The following is a 7,268-nucleotide window of genomic DNA, read 5'->3' as shown; positions in this document are numbered from 1 at the left end:
AAAGCCCAAATAGGGCTATCTTCTGTATACCATCCCTACCACAACTGATTGGCTCAAACGCATTAAGACATTCCACAAATTAGCTTTTAACAAGGCACACCTGTTAATTGAAATGCATTCCAGGTGACTACCTCATGAAGCTGGTTGAGAGAATGCCAAGAGTGTACAAAGCTGTCATCAAGGCAAAGAGTGGGAACTTTAACGAATATAAAATATATTCTGATTTGTTTAACACTTTTTTGGTTACTACATGATTCCAACACTACCGTTCAAATTTTTGAGATCACTTTGAAATGTTTTTGAAAGAAAAGCACATTTTTCCCATTTAAAATAGCATCAAATTGATCAGAAATACAGACATTGTTAATGTTGTAAATTACTATTGTAGCTGGAAACGAATGATCTTTTTTTTGTTTTTTTGTTTTAATTTTACCCCCTTTTCTTCCCAATTTCGTGGTATCCAATTGTTAGTAATTACTATCTTGTCTCATCGCTACAACTCCCATACGGGCTCGGGAGAGACGAAGGTCGAAAGCGTCCTCCGTAACGGAAGAAACACCGTGCACCTGGCGACCTGGTTAGCACGCACTGCACCCGGCCCGCCACAGGAGTCGCTATTGCGCGATGAGACAAGGATATCCCTACCGGCCAAACCCTCCCTAACCCGGACGATGCAAGGCCAATTGTGCGTCGCCCCACGGACCTCCCGGCCGCGGCCGGCTGTGACAGGGCCTGGGCGCGAACCCAGAGTCTCTGGTGGCAAAGCGAACACTGCGCCACCCGGGGAAACGGATGATTTCTTAATTAAATATCTACATAGGTGTACAGAGGCCCATTATCAACCATCACTCCTGTGTTCCAATGGCACGTTGTGTTAGCTAATCCAAGTTTATCATTTTAAAAGGCTAATTGGTCATTAGAAAACCCTTTTGAAATGATGTTAGCACAGCTGAAAAATGGTGTCCTGATTAAAGAAGCAATAAAACTGTCCTTTAGACTAGCTGAGTATCTGGAACATCTGTGGGTTTGTGGGTTCGATGATATTCCATTAAAGATCAGCCATTTCCTGCTACAATAGTCATTTACAAGATTAACAACGTCTAAACTGTATTTCCGATCAATTTGATGATATTTTAATGGACAAAAAAATGTGTCTTTCTTTCGAAAACAAGGACATTTCTAAGTGACCCCAAACTTTTGAACAGTGTATATCGCCATATTTTTAACTTTCGTCTTTTAACTAGGTAACTATGGGAGTGAGATTGATGGTGTGACCAAACTCAAGTCGAGTAGCGGAAAGAGTGGGGGAGACGGAGATGAAGAGGAGACAGAGTTGATCCATGGATCTAGTGATGAAGACGAGGGAGATGATGACAATGACCTGGTCTCAGTGTCCACCACCCCGCCGATGAAACCAGTCATCACCGACAGGTCAGATGCCAACAGACACATTAGATAATGACCTGGTCTCAGTGTCCACCACCCCGCCGACGAAACCAGTCATCACCGACAGGTTAGATGCCAACAGACACATTAGATAATGACCTGGTCTCAGTGTCCACCATCCTGCCCATGAAACCAGTCATCACCGATAGGTCAGATGCCAACAGACACATTAGATAATGAGTATCTGGAGCGTCAGCATTTGTGGGTTCGATGACAGGCTCAAAATGGCCAGAAACAAAGCAATTTCTTCAGAAACTTGTCAGTCTATTCTTGTTCTGAGAAATGAAGGCTATTCCATGCGAGAAATTGCCAAGAAACTGAAGATCTCGAATAGCGCTGTGTACTACTCCCTTCACAGATCAACGCATACTGGCCCTAACCGGAATAGAAAGAGAAGTGGGAGGCCCCGGTGCACAACTGAGCAAGAGGCCGTGTACATTAGGGATTTTGAAATGAGATGTTCGACAAGCAGGTGTCCACATACTCTTGGTCATATAGTGTATGTTGACACCACACTTTATGCATTTACAACAAACAGAATTTGTTCAGTGGTGCATTTTGATGTTTTATGAAATATATTACAAGGAAATGGACAATAAAATAAAATCAAATGTATTTATATAGCCCCTCGTACATCAGCTGATATCTCAAAGCACGGCCAGGTGGACTGGGGACAGCAAGGAGTCATCATGTCAGGTAGTCCTGGGGCATGGTCTTAGGGCTCAGGTCCTCCGAGAGAGAGAAAGAGAGACAGAAGGAGAGAATTAGAGAACGCACACTTAGATTCACACAGGACACCGAATTGGACAGGAGTAGTACTCCAGATATAACAAACTGACCCCAGCCCCCCGACACATAAACTACTGCAGCATAAATACTGGAGGCTGAGACAGGAGGGGTCAGGAGACACTGTGGCCCCATCCGAGGACACCCCCGGACAGGGCCAAACAGGAAGGATATAACCCCACCCACTTTGCCAAAGCACAGCCCCCACACCACTAGAGGGATATCTTCAACCACCAACTTACCATCCTGAGACAAGGCTGAGTATAGCCCACAAAGATCTCCGCCATGGCACAACCCAAGGGGGGGCGCCAACCCAGACAGGATGACCACATCAGTGAATCAACCCACTCAGGTGACGCACCCCTTCCAGGGACGGCATGAGTGAGCCCCAGTAAGCCAGTGACTCAGCCCCTGTAATAGGGTTAGAGGCAGAGAATCCCAGTGGAAAGAGGGGAACCAGCCAGGCAGAGACAACAAGGGCGGTTCGTTGCTCCAGAGCCTTTCCGTTCACCTTCCCACTCCTGGGCCAGACTACACTTAAAGGTTGAGACCGAGTTTGCGTCTCTGACATGGGTAGGCAGACCGTTCCATAAAAATGGAGCTCTATAGGAGAAAGCCCTGCCTCCAGCTGTTTGCTTAGAAAATCTAGGGACAATTAGGAGGCCTGCGTCTTGTGACCGTAGCGTACGTGTAGGTATGTACGGCAGGACCAAATCAGAGAGATAGGTAGGAGCAAGCCCATGTAATGCTTTGTAGGTTAGCAGTAAAACAATAAATTATTCTTATTTTTATTCTCCCAGATGGACCTGAACTCGATCCTGCCTTCTCCGTCCCTCCTACCACCACATTCCAAACTGCAGCTGGTTGGTTCCCTTGGAGCTCAGTTCATCACCCAGTCAACCCTCACCTCCCAGAACCGTGAGTGGCAACAGACAGGTCCTTTCTCTAAAAGATCTGTCCACTACTCACCTCCATTGCACTGATCCTTGATCTGAAAGTACTGAACAGGTGGAAGTCAGCCGAAAGAGGAGCTTCCACAATATTGTTTACAACTGTCAAGTGTTTCCATGTCAATGCAGATGAAGCGGAAGAGACAGATTGTACTGCTACAGGTCTATTGAATCTAAGCAGCTTTGTGAACTACTGTGTCGTCAATAATTTGTAACAATTGGGGTCAGTTTAACCAAATGAGCTTAAGACCCATTCTTGCAGAATGAGAGCTTTGGCCAGACATTCCAACAACAAGGGGAAGAATTAACAAAACGGAACATTTCCAGACTCACCTTACAGAGCAGTATGTACACTGTACATAAAGACCAAGATGGGCCTCTCCTTGTCTTCACCTGTGTCTGTAGCCGTAGGTGTTCACACCTCTACGATTTATGTATGCTTTGAGTTTTATCTTAGATTAAATATATCAGTATGGCATGACTTTTTTCACTTTTTCTTCTCTTGTTTGCAGCTAGTTTCACCCCAGTGGGCGAGTGTCTAGGAAGAGCTCCATCTCGCAGGCTACAGACCGTAAGGCATTATTATAATGTTATATTTGACAGTCATTCATGCTTTTCTCTTTGATTCCTTTCATGTGTATTTTATTGGGTAACTTCATTGTAGTCTTGTGGACTGAATATGTATTCATCTATTTGAAAGAGACCGTAATGCATGAAGTTCAATATGTAATTGAAGTCTATAAAACACTCCCTTTCTTCCTTCAGAAGTTATCTGATCATCTGTCTACAGCCAATAGAGTAGAAGCAGATTCTTTGGTACCAGTTCATCAAAATGGTAAATTGATGTTTTCATTACAAGAACATACTGTGCCCAAAAATGAAACATGACAAATTTAACATAATCAGTTATTTTACCACCATGGTCAATAATTCTTAAATCCTTTTAAATTGTTCTCTCTCTGTCAGGTTCTCTCTCTGTCAGGTTCTCTCTCTGTCAGGTTCTCTCTCTGTCAGGTTCTCTCTCTGTATGACTACAGTGCCCACCGGTCAGATGGGTTAACTGTACCGTGTGCTCTACAAAGACAACAGGTGGTTTGGACATCATGGATACCTCCCAGCTACCTATGTTGTGGAAGAGCGTAAGTAGAGTGTTATATCTGTTCTACATTAAAAAAAGTATGTGCACTCAGCAGACACTTTATCTCCCAATCCCAGGGGATTACAACGAGGAGCTGTCTCGTGCCCTAGAGGCCCTGTCTGAACGGACTGACCAATCAGATGAGAGGTTGACGCCTACCAAGGTAAGGAGACATTGGGTTCTGTTTCAGCGATCGTTGTGTGATGTAGCTGATCTCCTGGTTGTGATGTAGCAAGGTGATTATTTTTTACCCAGACATCCCCTCCCCCAATACAGTCCTCACTTCTGTGTGTTGTCTCCTTCCTCTCCATCAGGTAACAAAGGTTGAATGAATTACTGGAATAATCATTTCCTTGTCCCCTCTCTTCTTATTTCCTGTCCCTGCACTCACAGGTGTCTGCTACCGTTGTCTCTGGAGAACTCAAGTTCATTTCTGAGCTGGACACAGACCCTGAGCAGCCTGCTGCCACCAAGTAAGTCCTCTTCGTCACAGCCACAGCCCTCTTCCTCACAGCCACAGCCCTCTTCCTCACAGCAACAGTCCTCTTCCTCACAGCAACAGTCCTCTTCCTCACAGCAACAGTCCTCTTCCTCACAGCAACAGTCCTCTTCCTCACAGCAACAGTCCTCTTCCTCACAGCAACAGTCCTCATAGGTCACAGCAACAGTCCTCATAGGTCACAGCGACAGTCCTCTTCCTCACAGCAACAGTCCTCATAGGTCACAGCAACAGTCCTCATAGGTCACAGCAGTCCTACTGATATCCTGTTGTTTAAATGTATTGTGCACACATCTTCTAAACACATAGTGAGAAAATGGGAGGAAAATGTACTTACTAGATACATTATAGCTTAGTATGTTACAGTAGATACATAATAGCTTATATGTTATTCTAGATAATTAAGATTAAACACATAGCGTAAATGGTTTTAGTAATTGTTCAATCACTTTCAACATTTTTGGCTGTTTTCTGTGTATCTAAAAGAGTGAAGAAGAAAACAAAGAAGTTAGTGAAGAAGTTCAAAGCTCCGTCATCCCCACCACCAGCCACATCCTCTGACCCTGATGTCCGAGAATCATCATCTACCAAGAGGAAAACCAAGGCTGCAGACAGCAAACCACTGACCCCCAGTCCCAGGAGAGGACAGTCCAATAGCGCCTTCGAGTCTGATAACCATAGATCCATGGGTCTAGGTAAGACACTAAGAGTAAAGAATGGAATACCTAGGATAGGATAAGTATCCTTCTCACCACCCCCCTAATGATTTAGATGCACTATTGTAAAGTGGCTGTTCCACTGGATGTCAGAAGGTGAATTCACCAATTTGTAAGTCGCTCTGGATAAGAGCGTCTGCTAAATGACTTAAATGTAAATGTAAAAATGTAAAGAGTTTAACGCTAAATTCCTCTTTGAACAGAAGATAACAAGTATGTTTATAAGGAAACTATCCTGTAAAGCTTAAACGTATTGCTTTTTTCACTAATATGTTTTAAATGATGTCAGTGCCCTCGCAAAAGTATTCAGACCCCTTGACTTTTTGCACATTTTGTTACTTTACAGCCTTATTCTAAAATGTATTAAATCGTTTATTTCCCCTCATGAATCTACACGCGATACCCCATAATGACAAAGCAAAAACAGGTTTTTAAAAATGCTTGCTAATTTAAAAAAAATAATCAACTGAAATATCACATTTGCATAAGTACTCAGACCCTTTACTCAGTACTTTGTTGACGCACCTTTGGCAGTGATTACATCCTCCAGTCTTCTTGGGTGTGATGCTACAAGCTTGCCACACCTGTATTTGTGGAGTTTCTTTCATTCTTCTCTGCAGATCCTCTCAAACTCTGTCAGGTTGGATGGGGAGCGTTGCTGCACAGCTATTTTCAGGTCTCTCCAGAGATGTCCGAGCTCTGGCTGGACCACTCGAGGACATTCAGAGAGTTGTCCCGGAGTCACTCCTGCATTGTCTTGGCTGTGTGCTTAGGGTTGTTGTCCTGTTGGAAGGTGAACCAGGACAAGTCTCTCTCTGGCAAGACATTTTCAAGTCAGCTGGTCTGCACATGCTCTGAGGACATGGCTATGGATACCGTCTGGGCCGGCAGCCTGCGAGGGTTAACACGCTTAAATGTGGTACTCACGTTGGCTCCTCCGTGGCCGACCTGAGTAAGATATGTAAGAGTGTTAACCCTTGCAAGGCCGCCGGCCCAGACGGTATCCATAGCCGTGTCCTCAGAACATGTGCAGACCAGCTGGCTGGAGAGATTACTGACATATTCAATCTAATAATTATAATTTAACTAGGCAAGTCATCTAAGAACAAATTCTAATTTACAAAGACGTCCTACACCGGCCAAACCCGGATGACGCTGGGCCAGTTGTACACCGCCCTGTGGTACGCCCAATCACAGCTGGTTGTGATACAGCCTGGAATCGAACCAGGGTGTCTGTAGTGACGCCTCTAGCACTGCGCTGCAATGCCTAAGACTGTTGTGCCACTCAGGTGCCTACACTAGGACACCTACAGCACCCGATGTCACAGGAAGGCCAAAAAGATCATTAAGGACAACAACCACCTTCGCCATTGCCTGTTCACCCCGCTATAATCCAGAAGACGAGGTCAGTGCAGGTGAATCAAAGCTGGGACAGAGAGACTATCAGACTGTTAAATAGACATCACTAGGCTGCTTCCATAACACTGCACCTTAGACACTGCTGGCACCATCCCTACGGTGAAGCATGGTGGTGGCAGCATCATGCTCTGGGGATGTTTTTCAGCAGTAGGGACTGTTAGGCTAGTCAGGATTGAGGGAAAGATTAATGGAGCAAAGAGATCCTTGATGAAAACCTGCTCCAGGACCTCAGACTGGAGAGAAGGTTCATCTTCCAACAGGACAATGACCCTAAGCACACAGCCAACGTAATGCAGGAGTGGCTTCGGGACAAG

General features: G+C 44.9%; 1 pseudogene; it reads left to right on the top strand.

Moving 5' to 3' along the window:
- Nucleotides 1-5,776, top strand: part of LOC135526897 (uncharacterized) — an 11,961-nt pseudogene extending 6,185 nt beyond the window's left edge.
- The last annotated feature ends 1,492 nt before the right edge of the window (nt 5,777-7,268 follow it).

Source organism: Oncorhynchus masou, chromosome 32, assembly GCF_036934945.1.
Source record: "Oncorhynchus masou masou isolate Uvic2021 chromosome 32, UVic_Omas_1.1, whole genome shotgun sequence".
NCBI classification, from domain to species: Eukaryota; Metazoa; Chordata; class Actinopteri; order Salmoniformes; family Salmonidae; genus Oncorhynchus; species Oncorhynchus masou.
The sequence above is the reverse complement of the archived record's forward strand: the minus strand, read 5'-3'. Positions and strand labels throughout refer to the sequence as shown.